The sequence below is a fragment of the Notechis scutatus genome, chromosome 1 (genome assembly GCF_049901735.1).
Source record: "Notechis scutatus isolate UNSWTSFEM ecotype Mainland chromosome 1, rNotScu1.2, whole genome shotgun sequence".
NCBI lineage: Eukaryota > Metazoa > Chordata > Lepidosauria > Squamata > Elapidae > Notechis > Notechis scutatus.
In genome coordinates, this window is record NC_142009.1 from 281,108,006 (window position 1) to 281,131,021 (window position 23,016).

The 23,016-nt window shown below is 41.6% G+C and overlaps 1 protein-coding gene and 2 long non-coding RNA genes across 12 annotated transcripts in view; 2 read left to right on the forward strand and 1 right to left on the reverse strand.

The window, feature by feature from the left end:
- MEIS2 (Meis homeobox 2) overlaps positions 1–1,625 on the forward strand; it is a 223,847-nt gene extending 222,222 nt beyond the window's left edge. For all 8 annotated transcript variants that reach the window (XM_087951748.1, XM_026664543.2, XM_087951752.1 and 5 more), the window contains one exon: positions 231–1,625. The gene's annotated coding sequence lies outside the window, so the exon portion shown is untranslated. The remainder of the gene's footprint in view (positions 1–230) is intronic.
- LOC148133410 (uncharacterized) overlaps positions 1–7,492 on the reverse strand; it is a 12,796-nt gene extending 5,304 nt beyond the window's left edge. Inside the window, exons 1-2 of one of the 2 annotated variants that reach the window (XR_015746757.1) lie at positions 7,094–7,492; positions 1,114–1,492 (exon numbers count right to left, since the gene is read on the reverse strand). This is a non-coding gene — a long non-coding RNA (uncharacterized LOC148133410). Of the gene's footprint in view, positions 1–1,113; positions 1,493–7,093 lie in introns of those variants that run through there. The other variant, XR_015746756.1, reaches the window with a different exon arrangement.
- A 5,232-nt stretch (positions 7,493–12,724) lies between these two features.
- The window catches only part of LOC148133411 (uncharacterized), an 89,729-nt gene continuing 79,437 nt past the window's right edge, over positions 12,725–23,016 (forward strand). For both annotated transcript variants that reach the window (XR_015746761.1, XR_015746760.1), the window contains exon 1: positions 12,725–13,000. This is a non-coding gene — a long non-coding RNA (uncharacterized LOC148133411). The remainder of the gene's footprint in view (positions 13,001–23,016) is intronic.

A 23,016-nucleotide genomic window follows, 5' to 3' on the forward strand; every position in this document is an offset into this window, starting at 1 on the left:
TACATTTGGTCACACAGTTGTGTTCAATATTTAGTTCTGCTATGTATATTATTCCATGGAATGTTCATATTAAATGCAAACTAGAATATGAAAATCTGTAAACATTGGCAAAGAACTTCAGCTAAATTTAGATAGAGTATTTGCAGTATCTGTTGTTCAGTTCTTTTTAGAAAGGTGGAATCATCAACATGTTCAGCAATCTGACCTTATTTATTTCCCTCTCTGTCTAGGTTTGCAAGGCATACCAGGGGACTACATATCTCAGGGTGGTCCTATGGGTATGAGTATGACACAATCAAGTTACACTCCTTCCCAGATGACCCCTCATCCTACTCAATTAGAACATGGATCCCAATCCATTCATATTTGCCAAGTCACCCCATCACCCAGCCATGATGATGCATGGAGGACCCTTTACCCATCCTGGAATGACAATTTCAGCACAGAGCCCCCCACCATGTTAAATTCTATAGAACCAATGTTGGTGGACAGCTTATGGACATTCATGCCCAAATAGTATAAAGGAACTCAAGGAAAAATATTTTAAAACTTGCAAACTTTGACCAGATGTTGACACTTCATACGCAATTCCAGACAGCTGTGATTATTTTTTACTTTTATCATTTTTCATTAACAACAGAGGACCAATGGAAACAAGAACAGAAATATGAAATCATGGGCACACTGAAAAGAATTTATGTCCATGTAAAGATCCTCTGGGAAAAAAAAGACTCCAAGAGTTATAACTACTGTAGTATATAAACATAGGAATTAAGTTAACTTGTATATTTCTGTTGATCACTCCGTTATGTTGCCTCAAATAGTTTTAGAAGGAAAAAAATATCCTTGTTTTCCACACTATGTGTGTTGTTCCCAAAAGAATGACTGTTTCGGTTCAGCAGTGAAGTCGCTATCCCTGAAAGAAAACAATATATTTCAGACCTCTTTGGCCAGTGAGAAAAGAACTAACCTGGAGATGAAGACAGAATTTTGCTGGATCTTCCATCATTCAGAAGATAATTCCGTAAAGGCCTTGCCATCCCCTGGTTCTGTTCCTTCATAAATGTGTCCTTTAGTTTCAAACAGATCTTTATAGTTTGTGCTTCGTAAGCCCAAGATATTTTTGGACTCTTTTTTCAAAGAGCCTGCTAGTGAAGATTTAAAAAACAGAGCAGGAGCTTCTTTTAGTAATTCTGAGTCTTGGCTTTGGACAAGATAAATCTGAAGGTTGGGCAGCTTTCCTTAAGAAAAAAGATATTAATGGTCTTTGCACCAAACCTAGAACTCTATGATGAACTCAAAGCTTGAGAAAAAGCAAGAGAATACTGTAACAAACTTCGTACAGAGTTCAGTCTATTAATTGTTTCATGTTAGATATTCTATGTGTTTACCTCAACTGAAAAAAAAAAGAATGTTTTTGCTAGTATCAGATCTGCTGTGGAATTGGTATTGTATGTCCATGAATTCTTCCTTTCTCAGCACGTGTTCCTCACTAGAAAAAAAATGCTGTTACCTTTAAGCTTTGTCAAAATTTACATTAAAATACTTGTATGAGGACTGTGACGTTATGTTTTAAAAAAAAGTGTTAAGTCACAAAATGCGGTAATAAATATTTCATTTTTTGATTTTTTTTGTTAGACATTTGCATTTTTAATCATGATTAGAATAATGTATTTTCTAGTGATAGCAAGAGCTATTATCTTGCATTTGTTGCATATAATAACGAAAATAAAACTTATCTAAATTTATAGGGGTTTATAATAGCAAATGAGGTTATAAATCCTTTAATGTGATATAATAGTATTATTAGAATTATGTGTAACCTTTATATCTAGAACAAAACCATATATCTGTTTCCATATATGTGATAAAAGGAAGTACATGAATAGGGTCTTTTTCCCCAGTTTATCTCCATTTCTATCCTTACCCTTAGTTGAACAGCCCATAACTGACTGTAATACAAAGCTTATGGACTGTCATGTAGGATGAAATTATTAATGTTAGTTCATGAATAGGTTTAATGTCTGATACAATTAATCAGTAGAACAACTTGCCTCTGGAACGTGTGGATGGTCCAACACTGGAAGTTTTTAAGAAGAGATTGGACAACCATTTGTCTGAAATGGTGTAGGGTAGGGGTCTTCAAACCTGACAGCTTTAAGACTTGTGGACTTCAACTCCCAGAATTCCTCCTCCTGTCATGTTAGTTCAGGAATTCTGGGAGTTGAAGTCCACAAGTCTTAAACTTGCCAAGTTTTTGGTATAGGGTTTCCTGCCAGAGCAGGTGGTTAGACTAGGAGACCTCCAAGGTCCCTTCCAACTCTGTCATCCTATCCTATCCTATATTATCCTATCCTATTCTGTTAATTTCAGTTCCAAACCATTTTGTTTTATTTATGTAAATATATAACAAAGATATCAAAATTAATCCTCTTTAAATGAATAAGAATGGGCTGAACAATGCTTATCACTCATAATTATTAGGACTGTGAAAATATTTCAAAAGAATTGTTACATATTTCTACATGTTGCAAAGCACTTTTCCAGGGTTTGCACAACTCTAATAATTAGTCTGCAATTCTATATATATTTACACAGAAATATTTTGCATGCCTTTGTTTAAATATGTGTGCATATAGGAATGCAGGCATAGATATCTAAAATAAATTTTAGAGTACTCAAATACAAATACTTCATATACTACATAAAGTGGAATACAAATATCAGGCGGTTGCATTTCAGCTTATTAAGGTAAGATATGTGTGAACCTTTTGTTTCCTTCACAGGGTACAGAAATCAAAATAGGAAGTCTCTAATTAATATGGTTTATGTTTTGTCCACACTAAGAAATAATGGTTCATGGTTTTAGAATTAATATACTAAATTATTAATATTACTTTTAAAATAATGTAACACAGATAACAATAGTTTTTCATAGGGACAAAATGGGAAACTTTCCTGACCTAAAGAAATAGGCGGTGCTCATGGCAGAAAAACTGATACATTGGCTTAAAAATGAGACCTAACTGCCAGAAGAAGAATAAGCAGGTTTTGGTTTGTACCCATGCACACAGGGCCATATAGCCTGCTCTCACTTTGTTACTTTTTAACATGACATCAATCATATGATAGAATTTATTGAGACTAAGACTGCAGTAGGTTCATAAGAGCTGAGTGTTACTGAATTTCATGAGTGTTAGGGAATTCAGTGAGCTGGAAACAAAACAGTCACATGGGTCTGGAGAGGAGGAACAATCCTCCATGTTTAAAGTAGGCACGCCATTAAGTGTCTGGTAGAGGGACTTCATAATATAACCTCTTTTCATTGTAGGTAGATTTGCTGCAGAAAGGAATTTTTGCTGTAGCATATCTAATGTGAAACAGAAAGACTACAATTCAATTAATAGAATAAGTATTACAGTTAAGGAGTTCAATAATGGCCCAGAATTCTTGCAAAAGTATCAGCCAGTTGCCCCATATCTCATAGGAAATTTGATGCAATGGGCTTCAAGTAATAGGGCAGAGGAAACAGGAATTGATGAACTGCTACTTTGGGAAGGAAATGAGGCACCATTTGTGTTCTGCTGCTGCACACAGGTATTTTTCCTCAACTTGATTGGTAAATATTTTCATTTGTTTCTTTAACATATTAAAACAATTACAAAACAATCTTTCAGTCTTAAAATGCTATACAACTGAAAAGGAATATGAAGTCCTACTCGGCTGAGACAGCTCAACTATACTTGGACAGAAGACAAATTCTATATTAGATGTTAAATTTAACTTCCATTTAAACCTGTATGATTCTCAGTTCTGTTATTCAGTTCTTACATTCTTGGAAATATAAACTAAGCATTAGATTATTAGAGCAATACAAAAACATTTTTCTTTTCTATTTTTCTTTAAATGAAACTGAAACCAAATGGTATTTTAAATCAGATGTTGTGACTATTTTCTGACCTTGGCAAAGAGTTTTCAGTGAAGATTTTCCCAGCAAACTTACCCTTTTCTTATTTTTATAATGAACTAAAATCTTTTTATTCCTACAGCATCTTTTCTCTCCCTAGGTTGTAATCTGCATGAGCTATGTTTGTAGAATCTGAGCTGCACTATAATGGGAAAAGATTGTGCCATCTGAGGTTTACTATTTAGCATGGAGAGTTCTGATTTGGGTATATTTAAGAAATGTTCAGCTGTCAAAAGTGAAAGAAAATGGGAATAGTGTTTTGACAGCGGTACAGTGTTAAAGGAAATACTTTAGTCTGACTAAAATTGCTTACGTTCTGGGAAACGAAAGGTAATAGAAAAATAGAAAACACCTCTTGTTTGTTGGGGGGGATATCTAATTTTCCATTTCCCTAAGCAAGCCAAAGAAGACACTATAATCCTAGAAAATAAGAAACGCTTGAAATTGATCCATTCTTTGTTATGGAAGATGGAAGGAATCTTGACAAAGAAAACAGGAGTTTTAACTTCTAGCTGTTTTTGGTAGATTTCTAATGTAAAAGGGAGAAATGAAATTGGTTTGGGAACACATTTTTTCCTAGGCAAAATTGTATATTCAATTCATGTACAAAGCAAAATGCATATGTGGTGAATGATGCAGTGTCATCTAAAAGTTTCACCAAATATTTTAAATTTTAACATTATTTCTCTGCAGGACCCAAATTCTGCCTTCAGATCTGATGCCAGGGCTGCAATGCAATTTACATCTAAGTAGGTATGTTTGAAATAGGACTACGATGTTGCAATTTCCATATGTGGGCTAAAGAGAACAAACACTATGAACTTAGTAAAATTTGTATATAGGATGTACAGGAAGGGGCTATTCTGAGCCTCTAAAATCTTTTGTGCCATGTGTAAGCACTACTAAAAGCACAAATCACGACAACATAATTCACATATAGCATCATACGTAGTACATACATATATAAATAGTAATGAATAAATAAGTCTAAATCTCATTAAGGGGCTGGCAAGAAGAGAAAAGCCCATGACGGAAAGATCACAGTGCCTGTGAGTAAATGGTAGGACACATTATTTGCAAGAAGGGGAAAATCCAGTGGATCCAAGAAGAATGATGTTTCAAGCTTCCTCTTTTGTTAGGAAGACAGCCTTGGCCTTTCTTTACCTCTATATTAGTGCAGGATTAGGATCCAGGAGCTCTAATTGCTCATACAAATTGTGGCTTTTTAAAGTGTTGCTATTCTTCGCTCTTCCTCTACCCCACATCCTTCTTGCATGTTCACTCCAAAGTAAACCTTGTCAAATTAAGTGAGTATCGTTCTCAAGGCAGGAGAGTTATTAGAGTTATAAACTGAGAAACAGACACAATTGAAGGGTGTGGGGAAAGCTTTGAGAGTGTTTTTGGCCAAGTTAAGTAGGGGGAGAAAACCCCCACAGAGAGAATAGGAGGGGAATGGGTGGAGATGTTATAAAGCAGATTTTCATATTAATAGTTTAGGAGAAGTGAGGCAGAAGGGAGGTGGGTCTTCTGGGCAGGGTCCCTGCCACAGTCATGATGGATGACCCAGGAGGAGACCTCCCCCTTCCTCAGCAGCTTTAGGAACCGAATAAACAAACACCTCCACCCTCTTTGCAGCTTCTCCATTATGAATCAATTACCTCGCGCCGCATTCTCTTATTTGCTTAAATAAAGCACTCAGAGGATTAAAGGGGTTTCTTTTTGTGTTTTACTTAGGAAATAAATACAAAAAAAAAAAAAGTCCTTGTCGGCGGTGGTAATAATAATGGTGATGATGATTTCAGATTGAGGCACTTCGCAAAGAGCTTCGCCCGCTGAGTTATTTGCTGGATTGGAAGACGCTGCACATTGTGCCACGGCGCAACTTAAAAGAACGCCTCTCTCGAACTAATGGGTTTTGCATTACACGCAATTACTTAGAGAAAAGCCACGTCGCCCTCGAGTGCAGGCAACCTCGTTATTTAACTCCTTGAGGACAGAGCCGCCGGGCGACGTTTCCCTCAATAGCTCGGACTCCGGTGTTTGCTCTGGAGATGTTGAAGTGGGTGAGCGAGAGAAGCCGAGCAAGAGAGCGGCCCCGAACAATGCTCGCACCCAGAAGTTGAACCGGGAGGTGTAAAGAGACTTCGTTTAGGATATAGGCGTGGAAGTTGGGTATTGGCGGCGGGGCGCGCTGCCTTTTCCCACTAGTAGCCAGAGCATTGGAGGCGCTCAAGGTGTTTCTATGGCTACCTCGTGCATGTGGGAGGGTTAGATGTGAGGGTGCCCAAGGGAAAAGGCAGCTCTTGGGTGATCATTTATCAATGTCACCCACATAATGATTCTCTCTGCAGCCCTCTATTGATGAGGATAATTACATTAGCTCGGAGTGACTGATCAATGAAAACCCACCAAACAAAAACTTCTTTGCTCTCGCTTACAATACAAAAGAGAGAAGCGGAGAATGACACCCCCCCCCCCACCTCCGCTCACCATCACCACAACCAGCCTCACCCCTTTCCTCTCGGCCAATGGGTTTCGGATAAAATAAGAAAGAAAGAAAAAAAAAATCAGCCGATCAACTCAACGGCGAGGCTAGTTGTTTGTTTTGACTTAAGTTACCGTTTTTGTGAAAACGGTGGGTGCAGAAGGGGTGACCTCCATTGTTTACCGGGCAAAGTGTCTTCTCGCGTCGAAGGACCTGGAGTTTGAACCTCTTTGCTCCAAAGGTCTGCCTTTGTTGGGCTTGCACTTTTAAAACGAGGTGCCTGCGCCTCTGTCTCTTTCTGTGGGTGGGTATCGGGACGGGGAGGAGGCAGTTAGAGAAGGAAGTTGGAAAGATTCAGCTCTCCCAGCGCTCGCCTTTGTTTTGCTTCGAATCGTTCGAGGGTAGGAATCACCTTTGCTCTCGGATTCTCCCCCCTCTTTTTGCTTAAGATCCGGTTATGAGTTTACAGATGAATTACGCTCCAGCGGCAGGCTGGGTTTGGGGGCCGGGGCAGGAGAGAATCGATATTTCTTTCATTAGATTCGAAAGTGACGACGCTGTAACTTGTGAGTTGTTAAAGGCGTCGGGTCTGTTTAACAGTAACTAAGTGCCCCATCCGCTGCTTCAGCTTGGGAGCTTACCTGAGGCGGGATGGGAGTTCCCTTGGAAACCCTCGAATTTGCTCCTGCGTCCCAGAGAGGATCTTGTGGGCCGCCTTTAAGCAGCTGCCTGCCCCTTCGCTCAGACTTCCCAACCGCCCGGATTGTGGAAGCATTGGGTCTATTTACCGAGGAAACGTCGAAAGAATAGATTAGGGAAGACGTGGGTTTCCTGTAGGGTGCAAAACAACACGTGTCCCCAAGGCTCCCTACACACCCCAAAGCTTGCTTTGCACAAACATGCTCGTGTCTGCTATGCTCTCAGGTTCTGGTGGTATATTCCAGAACGAAAGCTACCTTCCTTTTGCCAAGAGCGCCGCGACCGCCAGGAAGCTTTAAGTCAACCATTTGAAGGCCGCCGGCTGGGCTGCACTATCACGTGGAAAGGAGCGCGGTTTGTGAAAGTTCGTAAGGTGCTGACTGCGCCCCTTCGCTTTGGAAGGGCAGCCAAGTCAACGTGTCCTCGAATAAGTCGGTGCCGGATTGAGCTCCCCCGCCCCCGGATGGGAACGGCAACCCCATCCGCTCCTTTAATCGGTTATTTCCTCCGGCTTCGCCCCTGCAAAGGATCTCGGACTGGATCTGCGAAGGGGTCCGGAGGAAAGGGTCCCACCGCTAGGCTGCAAGGCGGGGGTAAAGGGCCACTGGCCCGACGGAGGTTTGTTCCTGGGTAAAACGTGTAGGAAAGGTTGCACTGGTAAAAAGAGGTAAAAGAGGTAGGGATTGGTGGTGATGGGAGTCTGGTTTGTGATTTAATTTAATTTATGTGCTGCTGAGTATCAGGAGGGGGGGGGGCAAGGAGAGGGAGAGAGAGAGAGAGATAGAGATGTTCTGTACTTTAAACATATACCCACCGGTGTGGAAAGAAGGATATTATCTTATTGAGGAAATGCCACTCCCCACGCCTCAACTTTTGCAGGCCTCTTTCTCTGCATCTTCCATCTGCTGCTGGACAAGGCCCAGACCTTCTTGGCGTCTCTGCTTGAGGCGCGCACGCGCACACACACACATTTTCAGCTAAGTAACTCTCTCCTAATTTCCCTAAGAATCCCACTGACAGAGATTTATACCCACTTTCTCAGAAGGAAACTAGTTGGTTTCGATGTGACTACCTCAAATAAGCCCGCTTTGCCTGAGAACCAGCCTCTTCCCTCTTCTCCTTAAAAGGTGCGCAAATAGACTCCGTTTGGTTGGGCAGAAATGACCAAGGAAGAAAGAAAAAGGGCGGCTCTTGTCTACTTTAAAAGAAACAAAAGCTTGATCGAGTTCACCCAGCAAAATAAGTTTTAAACTTTAACAAAAATGGGAAGCGAAGTGGAGAGACTGTTCTATCACCCCTGTTTCTCTCCCCCCACCCCAAACAAATGGAGGCGTCTAAATTAGGGGGAGGGGACCGCTCCTGAGTTGGAAAAGGGGAGCCTGCCTAGCCGACTTTTTTTCCTGCGGGTCTGGTTCCTTTCCTCACATAGAAACATTTTCAAATCTATGAGCCTTGAATAGACAAATACTGGCTATCAATAAGGGACATAGGCCAGTAGCAAAAAAGCTTGAATGGGAACTCTGCTGAGGCGGTGGGAGAAACTAACGATGTACCGCGAGTTTGCCATTACTGGGCAAGGGAGAAAAAGAAAGAGACCCTTTCTGATTAATAACTAGCAGGGTAATGTTGAGGGCTTTTTCTGCCCGATTGCCTTTTTGAATTAGAGCCGATTTCTTCACACTTCAATAGGGCCTGTCTCCTTTAAAATGACTGACAGATCTCTCTCTTTCTTTCTCTCTTCCCTCCCTTTCGCTTTCCCTGAGACTTAATGATGTAAATTTTCTAATTAGCTAAATCACGTTGCTTAGAGGCCTTAATATTTACTGGGCCAAAAAAAGTGATAATAATTCCTGATCGAATGTCTTCAAATAGCCAGGAAATAATGTCAGGCTTTTTTTTTAGGGACAAGCGAGGGAGAAAAAAAAGAAAGGATTAAAGTGGTTGCGGAGGGGCATTAAAATATGAGTAAAAACGTGGCTAAACTTAAGCCTCAAGCATGTTCCCCCCTCTCTTCCCTTAGAAAGAAAGAAACCCTGGCTTTTATTTTTCAATCAACTAAGATTTAATTAGGAGCCCCCAGGCCGGACGATCTGATATTTTCTCATTAGTTTCCCATCAGTAATCTTGAGTGTTAGATTGGCTTAAAGGTTGTCAACATTTGACCAATTTTATTTAAGGAAAAGAAATCGTGCATTATAGCTCCGGGACCTTAGATCTGAAAATAAATCCTGCCTGGATCAGCGGAACTAACAGGCGAAAAAAAATGTTGACAATTTATCGTTGGATTTATTAAGTTGCATAATGCCTAGTTATTCAAAAGGCGGGAAAATGGGGAGCGCTGCAGAAGTTCGCAGCAGCTGCAGCCGGGCGCGATCGGGAGCCGCCTCTACCTGTCGCCACCGGGTGCGAGCAAGAGAGAGCGGAGGCGAGGCTCGACTTACAAGAACCGCAACCCTCGGAGGGCTTGGGAACCACAGGAGTCTTCCGCCCTCCCCGCGCCGCTCTGTCCTACCCTCTCTGTTTCCAGGACAAGAAAACTGAAGCGTTTCCCCTCGACTCTGGTCAACGAGACACAACGTCAGAGCGCCCCCTGCTGGTACAGGGTTTGGAGAGTCACGGGCGAACGCTTCAGACTAAATACACGCAAATACACTCGTTCCCCACGGGCTCTCTCTCCCCAAAAAAAAAAAAAAAAAAAAAAACTAGGAGATTTCTTGTCTTGGCTGTTGTTGCTCGAGAGCAAGCAAGCAAGCAGCCTGCCTATCTGGCTAGCCGGGCACTGAGCTTCCCCCTCGGCACTGGAGGATTACAATGCAGGACAAATCCTTCCAAATCTCCGGATTACGCTGCCTAACTACATCCCCCAACATCCCCTGCCAGGTCTAACGGGGGGAAAGGGTCAAACGCATATAGGAGAGACCTGGTTAGAGGTGTTTTTTTTTTTTTAAGGCGTCTGTCTGAAAACGGGGGGCGGGGGAGGTCAGATAATGAAATTAAGACTTGCAAATAAATAAATAAAAAATCTCCATTCAGCGGGAAGCCTTCCCAAATGCCTTTGTGAAGCCTCACTTTTTCTCAGAGTTGAACGGAGATCGGCCTGCTCCTACTTGTTACCCGCTCCTGGCCCTGAGTAAAGAAACGCCAAGGTGGAAAACGCAGTGTTCCTCCGAAGCGTCGCTTGTTTGGTCCCAACAGAGGGAAACCCCTGTCTTTTTTCCGACAGGTTTTTTTAAAAGAGGTCGTCTCTTGTATAAAGGCTCTGCATTTATTTTAAGGGCTCCGTATTTTATATCAATTTATACTGCTACTACGAAATGCGATTTTAAAAACTCAGGGACCGAGAAACGTGCCAGCGTTGAAGCTAGCTCTCCATTTATTCATTATGTGTTGGATATCCGTTAGCTGTATGATCTTATTATAGGCAGCTGCTTGGAAGCCCCATTGTGACCTCTCTCCTTGCCCCCAGCCCCACACAAAACAAATATCGAAAAGAGGGAAGGAAAGTATTTGCATTCCTCAACGCTCATCGTACTGAAAAGGAAGCAGCCCTCTTGGCTGCTCAAGGACGCACTGCAGTGCAGGAAGCCTAGAATGAAATAATTCTGAATAACATCCAACAGGGTCTGTGTGGAAACCGGCCGATGCAGCAGCTAGAGGGATTTCAGCGGGGGGCCCTTCCTCGTGTCCTCACTACTTGCCACAACTCTAGGATGTTAGATTTTCAGATTAGATCTGACTGTTGCTGTTCCTTCGGGGCTGAAAGCCTTGTCTCAGAGCCCTCTCCCCAAGCACCCTTCTTCCAAAAGAGCCCTTGCATGTAGACTCGAATCGAACAAATGTAATTCAAAATTAAAAAAAAAAGTTAGCGCTGGTGAAGTTTCAGAGGACTGGGGGCAAATCCTCAATCCTGGGTTTTAGGATGCAAGGCAATAGCGGGCCAAACCCGAGGCACCTAAAAGAGGCAACCTACGACTTGGAGCCCACCTGGCTTTCTTGGTCCAGCAATGCTGGAGAGTCCCCATCTTTGTGGGCTTAGAGACGGACTATCTCTGGGTGGCTCTGAGCGGCAGAGGCGTTTCCTCAAATGCCTATTTTCGAGGGGCTGAGTTGCCCCTTTTCTGGAGATGCTGCAGCTAAAAGGGAGAGATAGCGGGCTACAACAGTTCACGTTGGAAAGCCGAGGGAAGGCAGCCAAACAGTTTTAACTGCACAAATAAAAGCATAAATCACCTGCCTTTAAAGAGACACTCGGGCCACTGAATAAACTCAGGTACAGTTAAATATTTATAGTTTAAAGGGTTATTTTGTCTGCTTTAGGAGCAGAACCGGCAGGTTTAGTAGGTTTCAGGGTATAAAAGCGAAAGACAGACACAACAAAGCGAAGCAAAAGAGGAGATCTTCCTTTCTTCTTTTTTGGTGGCAGCGAAAAAGGACAAAAAGCGTTGGGCATTATTTATTTATTTATATGAAGTGCAGATGGGAGGAGCGGAGGAATTTATTCCAGCGGCAGAGAATTTCTCCCCCTTGAAACAAAGGCATCATTTCCATTGCAAATCCCCCTCCCGTTAGAGAGAGCGGGGGAGGAAGCGCAAACAACAATATTTATGAGAAAGACGCTCATAAAATTAATGTACCTTACTTTTTTAAAAAAATCAAGCGCTCCCTACCTTTTGCCACTGCTTGTCTTAACTATAATAATAATAATAAAAAAGTAGGCTTCGTGACAGTCTTGTCAACATCTTAAGTAAATTATCCCAGCGATGGTCTTTAGAGGAGCAGCTCCTTTCCTTCCTAGGACACCTCCTGGTATTAATCTTAGGCCAGTTGAAGATTATGAGGGAAAGGGGGGGGGCTGTGTATGTGGGGGAAGGGAAAATACAAGCCGCCGTCGTTTCTGCCTTTGCTTGCCTTTTCCTGAACGCGCGGCCCAGCCAAGGTGATGGAAGGCCGAGTTGGAGGGGGGTCGCCGGGCTCAGCTATCAGGCCTGGGTCCTCGGCGAGAGGCGCGGGGGAGACGGCCTCATCTCGGACACGAGGGGGAGGATTGTGAGCAGGAAAAGGGAGAACGGGGGCTTCATTTGCAGACAGAAATCGAGAGGATCCGAGGTGAAAATAGCCCGAATTGGCGTTAATAAAAGGCCGCCTTCCCTTTTGCATCAAACTAATTTATTTGGTACACCTTTTCACTTAAAAAAACAAAAAGATTCATAATGCTCTTGAGTGCAGTTGTGCAATAAACAAGAGAATACGATCAATACGGTTAGTATTGTCGGGATACGAACATCACACAAAATAAAGTGCGTCAGGGAATTCTTGTTAGAATATCTCTTGTTTTGCTTCCTAAAAAAAAAAAAATCCCACGATAGCTCTTTCTTTAATTTAATTTCAAATAGCCCGAAGATAAACTATTATTTCAGCTAGATATTTCCCAGCCACTTGGCTTTTGCACTGTCAACGGGATCCAGAATTCGGTGAACATTTCATGCTTGAATCAAAGTTCTAAGTATGTTTACCGGAGAGTCAACCTTACTGGTTAGCCACATCAACTTCCGAGTAAAGGTCGGGGGCTAAAATAAGACCGGGTATGTCCAAAAGGGCTTATTTTTCTTTGGGAAGCTCCGCCGAGGGCAGCAACTGCCGACTGTGGAAGAGAAGCCGCCCAACTCCTGGGATCCGGGATAGGGCCGAGAAGGAGGGGTGTTGAGGGAAGACTCCCGCTTTGGAGTTGGCGCCTAGCGGTGATTGAAGACCTGGACGACGACTTCCTGGAACCAGTTCCGATCTCTAGGCGGGACGCGGCACACCCGCACGAAGGGGAGCCAGAGCGAAAAACAAAGCCCCGCGGCCAGGTAAGGGCGGTGCAGCGGATTGAGCAGGCAGCCCCGCCCTCCTTCCTCGCCGCCTTGCCCTCGCGTTGACCTTAGCCAGGAGTGAGTGGAAAGCGCCTTAGCCTGGGAAGCCCCGCTAGCTGGAACAAGGCCACGTCTCTCCCGAGAGGGCAGTCTCTTTCGGAAGAGACAGGTTCCGCTCGCACCCAGCGAGAACAGGAGGAAGTCCCGGTCCTTGGATGTGAAGGCCGCGCTCAGTGCAAAGGTCGCGCGTCCCTCATTCTCACGAGGCTGTAGCGAGTGTGTTCTCCCCCCTCCCTTCTTTGGATGGTAATTGAGTGCAGTGGCCCTGCACAAGCATCGAGGGCCCCGCAAGCAACCCTCAAACCTCTTTCTCAAAATCTGGGAAGCCCACTCTGGACATGCTCAGAGACAAGCATTCGTAAATGCCCCGCAGCCTGGTGACTTTGGGGTGGAAAGTAGAGCGCAGTCGATTTGGAAATAAACGCAGGGAGGGTTTTGAATCCATTAATATACCCAGAAGCAGCACCGGGCAGGTGGCATCCAAAGCACCCATATATTTGCCTACAGTATTTTGCCTTGTGTGCTGTAAGGAGCCTTATTGACGAGCTCCTTTTTCTACTTGCGTCGTAAGAAACTGCTGGGGTTCATCCCTTTTCCCAACTTCTGCCGGCTCAATAAAGGGCGCAGCGCAGTTTCCATTCATTTAAATGGGACCCCGTAATGTCCGATGTGCGTGGGTTTGCATTCTGCTACTTCCGAAACAACCTTTTCGCAAATGGGGTTTCTTAAACTCGGGGTTTGAGATTTTTCTGATTCTTGGGCAAAATTGAAGAATTTGGCGATAATCCAATTTAATCCTATTGGAAAGTTTCAAACAGTCGTTTACAACCAAAGGTTAGATGACCATGGTTACCTCGATAAACTGGCTTTAAAAATTAACAGCTTTGGCTCAGTTACTTTAAAAAAACAAACAAGAATGAACGTGGCCCGGGTTGCCTTTTGCGGCCAGCCGCTTTGCCTTAACGTCCGAAAGCGAGCAAATGAGCCAAAAAGCGGAAGGCGAAACCAACTGCGATGATCTTATTTAAGGCTCGTTGCTTTCAGGGCATCTAACCGCTGGGTTTTATTACTCATTTACTCTGAAGTAAGCCCCGGAACATTGAAAGAGGCTAATTCCTAGGTAAGGGTGTGCAGCATTTGCAGCCTGCGTTAGGATCGGGCTCAGCAGTAGAGCGCATCCCCAAGGACCCAAACTGTTGACTCGCGCTTTTTATTCCAGGCGCCTTCGGCTCAGTGAGGAAGAAATCCCTCATTCCGTCCCCTGCGCCGCGTTTGCGAGAGAAGGAAAGGCAGGGAGTCCCCGCACCTCAGGGAAGCGTTGGCGGGAACCACTTTTTTACGGGCCAAAGAAAGGGGCAACCACCTGACGTCAGAAAGCCAAGCTCTTATCTGGCCAAGCTGCCTTTTTTTTAAAAAAGTAAAGCGACAGCTGACGTGCTCCGGAGCCTCTTCATTTGCTACCTTTGCCTGGCGATGTTTAGGGTTTTTCGAGCAGAAAGAGGGAGGGAACTATTTATTATTATTATTATTATTATTATTATTATTATTATTATTATTATTATTATTATTATTATTATTATTATTATTATTATTATTATTATTATTATTATTATTATTATTATTACCATCATCATCATCATCATCATCATTATTCCGCGCGGCCAATCCTGAGTTCCCCTCGGGGATCGCCAAGAAAAACAAGCAACACACGGGTGGGAAGAAAGAGTTAAAGGGCTCCTTTTCCCACGAGACGTTGCGAGGGATGACAGGCGAGGTCAGATGCCGCTTTGCTAAAAGCCCTGTTGAGCAGCGTCTGCCTGTAGGGCGGCAGCGAAAGGAAAGAAACCCTCGGCTTTTGTTGTAGAAGTAGCGCCGGTTTAAACTCGGGAATGCAAAACTGCCTCCTGCTTTCAAGCTGCAAAGTCGGATGGTCCCTAAAACCTCTCCCTTCCCTGGCGAGCGACGCGCGTCAATAGGCCAGCCGTCCCAGAGTTTCCCGCGCGCTCGCTCGCCCGCCCGCCCGGCCGCCTCGCTCACCGGCGATATTAGGGCGCCTGCATCGTCTGCAGAGCAGCCGGGGAGATCCGAGGCCAGATCGCTGGCTTATTCCCCGCTGGTGAGGAGCAAAGGGTCGACCCCGGCACGAGTTTCGCGGGGAGTCGACAATTTGGAGCAGCGCCTCCTTTCTGGAGGCCTGTTTGCTTCAAATCGACCTCCCAGCTTTGCTGGGGTTTGGACTCTGCTTTTTTTGTGGGTTTTTTTTTTTATTATTGTGGTACAGAGTAGCAAAAAAATGCAACCAAAAGCCAAAGGCTGGAGCTTTGAGGTTGGGGTTACAAGGTTCTGCCTGCCAACCATGTGAGCAGAGGCACCCTGGAGCGCTAACCAAATTAACAAGGTGGCAATTAGAGATAATGGCGAGGCAGAAAACCCACATCCTCATAGCTGCTGGAGTAGTGAACATAAATCAAATGGAAACATGCCATGACCTTAGGAAGGTTTGCTGGGCTTGGGGTGGTGAATGTCTCTGCATGCACAATATGGATGAGGCTCTAATGGGAAACCTGAAACGCCTGGGCAGCTGGCTCTCATTCTGGGTTTAGAGAGAAGAAACTCTGGTCAAGCCAGAGTGACCCACCCCCAAGGCTACCCACTGAGATCATCAGCAAAGCTCTTTGCTCATGGTTGACTGGGGATGGTGGGTTTGTGTGTGTGTGTGTGTGAAAAGGCATCATGGATGCCATTATCGTGCTTGCCCTGTGTGTGTGTGTCTGTGTGTGTGTGTAAACTTATAGTCAGTTTTTGAGTCCTTGCTAACATTGACTTTCCTTGGGATGGTTTTTCAGGAGTTCACCATTGTCTCTTTCCCAGACCTAAGAAAGAGACTGGCTGAAGGTCATCCAGCTGATTTTATGCCTAAAGTGGGAGATTACAAATCACCATCTCTCCCCCCCCCTTTTTTTTTTTAAAAAAATCTGTGTGCCTTAACCACTACAGTACACCAAAATGGATTTTTTAGATTTGTACCCAGTTTCAAGTCCCATCTGGGTCACAAACTCCTTAAGTCACACACTCTTAAGAAGTAGAAGAAAGTTCCTTTGAGATCATTAGGATTTACTCTCAACCAAGTAAGTGGATGAGGGGCTGCTTCTTACTGTGATTGCATGATGTTTGTGGAACTCCTGCAACAATCAGGAAAGCCACTAGTTGTCAGACAAAAGGTGGGATTTTTTTCCTGATACATTCTGGACTTTTGCAGGCAAGATTGCAGTTGGCCTTCTATCTCATTTCTTCACCTGTAAAATAGGAATTTGTGAAACTATTCAGCACTCTGGGTGACCTGAAAAGTGCATGAGAAGAATGGAGTTTTTGTGGCATATAAAGTAGGACTGTCAATCTAACCTGTAGAATGCCAGGCAACCATTAGATGGTGTTTGGTACTGCTTTTCTGCCATAGTTACAGTTTGGACTTTTTGCTACCCAGACCTTATAGATGAATGAATGAATGAATGAATTCTTTATTGGCCAATTGTGATTAGACACACAAGGAATTTGTCTTGGTGCATATGCTCTCAGTGTACATAAAAAGAAAAGATTCTCAAGAATCATAAGATACAACACTTAATGATAGATCTAATAGAAGGGGCAAAATTGGTCATTTTCAAAGCTTTTTTATGGTGCAGTGTTCTGTATCAACCTGTAGTTGTGGGGAAAGGAATATAATCTTTGCAAGGAACAGCCAGCTACACAGTATATTGTAATTCACGGATGCCTTTATCATACTTGCCTTGCCTTGCCTCCATTTCCGTTGGTGTCTAGTGAGGAACTGTTCTACAACCCTTGAAGATAAGCTATTTCCGCCTGTCTTGTGCTTAGATCTTTCTGTCTTGACTGTCTCTCATAGATTGTCATTTGATCATAGCTGCGGTTTAGGGGTTATTTTGGTGAATACATAAAAAAGCAATCAATCACTTAAATGGGTATAAAATATATATAAAAATGGGTAAATCGGGGCGGGGGGGGCAAAGTTGCTGCTTCTTTAATCAATATTTTTGGCTTATGCATCAAGAATTCTAAGACCAACGGAGCATCAAGGGCCACTTTGCTGCATTCTTTCGTCCACTTTATGTGGAAGCAGACTGAGCTTTCTCCTTTTAATCCAAATGTGCGAAAGGTTGCTGTAGAGTAGAGGTGTCAAACTTGCATCATCAAATGACGTATCATGACTTTTTCCCCCTCTGCTAAACTGGACATGGGCATGGCCAGTGTGTGATGCACCCGGTCCATGAGCTGCAAGTTTGACAGCCCTGCTGTAGAATTTAGATTTTTGGATAACTAACTAGTCTGTCTAATAATTGTTTCATGGTAACCTTTTAATTAACTAAAATAGCTCCTGTTAATGAGAGGTAATATCATAAATATTTATCAGCAAGTTTTCATTACCTGACATGGTGCAATGAAATACCGGTAGTGAATTTAGTATTCAAGTAGGTGGTTGCACTTCTAACATAGATTTTGCTTATGGTATTTGGTGCCTTTTCCTCCAATAAATTAAAACAAACATAACATAAAATAATAAACAGCACGTCTCATACTAGACAATATTCCTTTTTTTTACAAGTTCTCCAAATTTGCTATTTGAGACTGGCTCATTTTTTTTTCTAATGAAAGGGAGACATTTTCTCCCCCTCCTCAGTCACAGAGGGAGATACAGTGGATAATAAATTACACTTTCAGGGAAGAAATGGGTTGGAGCTGTGGAACCCAATTCCTTTCATGGCGCTTTTGCACCTTTCAAAGGTGAGAGGAGACTCCTCTGGTTCTCCTTCTGGTCAAGTATCCAACTTGCTTAAAGTTGAGTAATATGTCAAGGGTGCCATTTTAGCTGATGCCTAACTGTTTAATTTTCCACAGAACCATCTACTTTATAGAAGTGTGATTCAGCTGATACATTTTTAAAATGTTTTACCTTCAGTGCTAAAACATTTATTTGAAAGTAAACTTATGGAAGTCATTTTTATTTATGTACTGTAAAAGTAGCGTGATGTAAAGTTCTTAACTAGTCTTCATTTACCGTTGGTATGCATATACTGTATAGTGAGAAATAGGTAAAAAAGGATGCACTTCTTTATAAGTATACTACCTTGAAAGTTAATAACTTGCATATTTTGTAGTTGCTATTTATCAGAGTCTATTTAGAGATACAATTTTCTCTTTAAAATATATTTAGTTTAAAAAGGAAGATTAGAAACTAATACAAGCTAGATGCAAAGTAAGAAGGAGAAAAGAAAAAGGAAATTAAAGAAAAAGCTAAAAGTGCAAAAAAGTGGGGGAAGTAAAAGAAAATAAAGAAGTGGCTTTTGATCTTCTTTACACCGTTATAAATACAATTATAAATTTGCTTCTTACTCCAAGGTTATAACATGACTCTTTTCTTTCTATAATTTATCCTTTTAATAATCAAACCCATAAATCATAAGTTCATTTTCCTGTTTTATGGAAAAATCCACAAGGAGTTTCCAGTCAACAATAAATATATACTTTTTTTCTGACCAAATAAGTCATTTTGGCCAAGGTATGATTTTCTTAAAGATGCAACCATATTACTTTCAGGAACAAACCCGATTTTAGTAGTTTACAATTAAAAATTGATTATAGGGGATTATACAGACAAGGGTAATTAAAAGTATGTGCTTCTTTATAGAGCTTTTAGACATATCTCAACCATTTTGTAAGTGACAGAATGGAGAAGGCTTCAGGTTGACATCTAATCTCTTAGGAAACTTAGTTCCAGGGGTGGGATTCTACCAGTTTGGACTGGTTCTATAGAACTGGTTGTTATGATTCTGTGCAGTTTGGAGAACTGGCAGCTCATGCCCCTGGCTGGCCCCGCCCCTCTCTACCTGCCTCTTCCCTCTCTACCCAGTCAGTCCTTATTGTGCATGCGTGACATCGTGTACATGCCTGACATCGCTGACTGCATTCTTCCCCACCCAGTCACTCCTTAAAGTCTTTCTTTCTTTTTTTCCCTCCCAACGATCAGCTGTTCCAATGATCAGCTATGCCAGGATCCCCTCTCGTTATCTTACTGCTTTACCCAGGAGGCTTTCCCTGAGGCCCAGGAGCCCAAAAGTGGAGTGCAGGGAGGTATTGTGCGGCCCCCTGCACTCCATTTTTTGTCTTCCTTGGCCCCCTGAGAAGCCTCCTGGAAGCAAAAACACCCCCAGGAGGCCAAAAAAAACCAGGGGGTGCTGCAAAAAAAGAAGAAGAAGCCATGTCTACCCAGTCACATGGCTATGCCCACCTGGCCTCACCCACAGAACTGGTTGTTAATTTGAATCCCACCCTTGCTTAGTTCTCACATTTAGTGTTAAATATACAGGTAGACCTTGATTTATGACCACAATTGGGACATGAACTTCTGTTGTTAAGAGAGTCATGACCAATTTTATGACTTTTTGCTGCAGCTGTTAAGTGAATCATATGGGTTGTTAAGTGAGTCTGATTTTTCCCATTTACTTTTTGGAACCCAGCTTAAAAAAATTGTAAAATGATAATCACATGATCCTGGGACACTGCAACTCTCATAAACATGGGCCAGTGGCCAAATGCCCAATTTTGATCATGTGACCACAGTGATGCTACAATAATTGTAAGTGTAAGGACCAGTTGTAAGTCATTTTTTTAAGCACCATTGTAACTTTGAACAGTTGCCAAACAAATGGTTTTAAGTCAAGAACTACCTGTGTACAAAATGATGGTACTGGAGGCTTTCAATAGACATGTTGAGATCAGATTAGAATTTATCACCACCGTGACAACTCTGGTCTGTCCTCATATGTCATTGATCTATCATGCATATGTACTGTAGATAATTTTGTTGTCAAAAGAGATTTTACCTCTATTCCCTTCCTATAGCCAGATTTGCAATACTTAAATTTTCTACATTAAGCAAGGGGGTATGAATTAACTCGTGAAAGCCCTAAGATTTTCTGCCTGATGACAGAAAGCTCTAGTTGCTTTCCGGATTGGAGGGATAATTTGGCGACTGACATGAGATCTCCAAAGTAATTGTCATGTTAACCATAGCTAATGTGGCTTTTTAAGTATTTATTTAATAGGGGAGGGGACAGTAAAACAAGCTGGAAGATACTTGGAAGTTAGAGGACTTAATTGATTGTTATCCAGCTTTTTCTATGGCAGTAAGAAAGGAAAATAAGTAATTATTTTCCTGCAAAAGAGACTTCTTGTAGTCTGGCCAAGACATGTAGTAAAATGCTTGATATATTCACAAAATACTGTGAGAATAACATCAGTCACTGACAGTCATCATGACTGGTATCTTGAAATCAGTGTGCTGTTATTATCAAAATTATGAAGAGTTTTGGTCCAGTTTTGATTAATAATATTTAGTTGTTGAGACACGAAGAAGGTCCATAGAAGAGTTTGACCAGTCATTGCTATACTTAACTATAGTTTTTCCATGCCTTATTAAATCTTGTAAGGAATGTCCAGCTTTGTCACTGGCTGAGAAGAGGAGTGGCGGCAGGTTCTGTAAAAGGAGTGATCACCTAACTGCTTTTGAAAAAACTTAGCCTAGACCTGGGAGATTTCAGTAAATAAAAGACTGGTGGCAGATACGAACTTTTTTGATAAGCTGACTGAGAGAGTTGGCTATCCCATTTAAGTCATTCTTAGTTCAACTTGGTTCCAAAGATTCATTTTGACAGGACTTGAAACAAGCTGTATTCTGAAAAGAAAAAAAGGTAGGTTGATATTCAGTTGAATATCAGTTAGCTGAATATTCAGTTCATGCCAAAGACATCACTACTAGATCCAATTAGAAATCTAGAGGTACATATTAACCCCACTGTATCACAACAGGCCCTACATTTGAAACATATTTTGGCTTGTATTTCTGTTACAGTCATATTAGGCCCATGTAGTGCTTCAGATTTGCAAGCAAAAATATGCTTTGTAGCATGATGGGGTGTACAGGTATGACCTACAGGTATGACCTGCTTAATTCTTTAAATAAAATGTATCTTTTTTGAGAATTCTACTGCTTAAAGTAGAAAGATGCTGTTACTTTATGGAATTGCATACAAGTGCTACATCCTTGCCCTGTAGAGTCCAAAGCACCTTTTCATCCTCTGTTCTGAAACACTGAACAGTCTTAAACCTGTAAGGAAATAACTAAAGACTGACCCAAGTCCATTCCATAAATTCCATATCTAAGTGGAGGTTTGTTCCTGGCTCGCTCTCTTGATCAATTTTCATATTACTACATATCTATTTTTCTAAAACCATTACACTTCTGAGATTGTGCACATTGTGCAATATAGCATTAAAAATTAAAAATTAGAGATGCAGTAATTATATACATTCAGGCCTCAGGTATATTAATTGCAATGTTTTCTCACTATACAAATGTACTCAAAGTCATTAAAGAATAGTAATATTTTTATTTCTTCTGTTCAGTTGTGTCCAATTCTCAGAGACTGCCTAGAGGTGTCCCTGCAGTTCTCTTGGCAAGCTTTTCAGAAAAGTTTTGCCATTGTCTCCTTCTTAGGGCTGAGAGAAAGTGAATGGCCCAAGGTCACACAGCTGATTTCATCCCTAAGGAGGAACTAGAACTCATAGGCTCTCAGGTTCTACTCTGATGCCTTAACCACTACACCAAACAGACTCTCACCAAACCACATGTATCATTTCAAATTGTATATATTTATATTGTCAAAAATTTGGATTTTTCAAAAAAGAAAATAGAAATGGACACAGTTTTGTACAAATGGGTCTCCCCACCACCACCACCACCTTGGATAAATGCCAATAACAATACTTTATAATAAAGCATTCTTGATCCTAAAAAACAAAATTAAATTGTGTTTGGTGGGAAATGGTTTAATAAGGAATTTGACGTGGCAATACAAATATGTGATTTTGAATAATATCCATTTTTTTAAAAATGGACAATTATCATGTTTTTCATTCTTTGTATGTTTTTTTTAAACTTACACAACCATTTTTGGGTTTTTTTTCCTTTTGAAAAGCTGTAAAATGATATCTCCTTTGAATTGAATATCTTACATAATTTCTACTTGACTATGAAATGAAGATGGTAAACTCTATCCTTTTTAAAATTTAAACAATTGACCAGCTGGAAAATTTCTTCTGAGATGTGGAAAGTAGAAATGTTGAGAATGCAAAATAGCATTTCTAAGTGTATATTGGATGAGAACCATGCTTTTAAGTTACAAATGGAAGTTTCCCGCTAAGATATTATTTTTTACCTGAATCAGATGTTTTTGTTTATTTGAAAAAAGCAACATAAAATAGTATACTAGTGAGGCTTAAATGTAATACAGTATAATATTTTGTATAAATATAACTGATTTCAAGATTTTGATTACTTTCTATCTGGTCTACCGTAGTGGCTCCTTTCAAAAACTAAGGCCCAACAAACCTGTTGCACTGTTTTAAAATCTTTGAGGTTAATTCAGTACGATTCTTTCGCTCTTGCTTAAGTGTTGCCTTGATATACAACTTTTCATCTCAATTGCCTAATCTCTTGTCTTCTTTGCCTAACTGACTTTTTCCTCTGCATAACCATCTTCTCCAATAACTATTTTGTCCCACACTGCTATCTGTAAAACTGCATCTCCATAGCCACTATAGTGTTCAGATTGGTACAAATGACATCATTTGTTTTCTGTCTGGTCTAGATAACTTGCAGTGGTTTTCTCATTTAGACTTTGAATTCTTTGTACCTATATCATTTTTCCTCTTGGTTCTCAGTAAAGAATTTGCTTATTTAATTTCTAACCAGAAGTTAGACTGAAAATTTATTGATAGACTTGTGATCAGTGGTGGAATTCAATTTTTTTTTACTATCGGTTCTGTGGGCATGGCTTGCTGGGCATGGCAGGGGAAGCATACTGTAAAATCTCCAG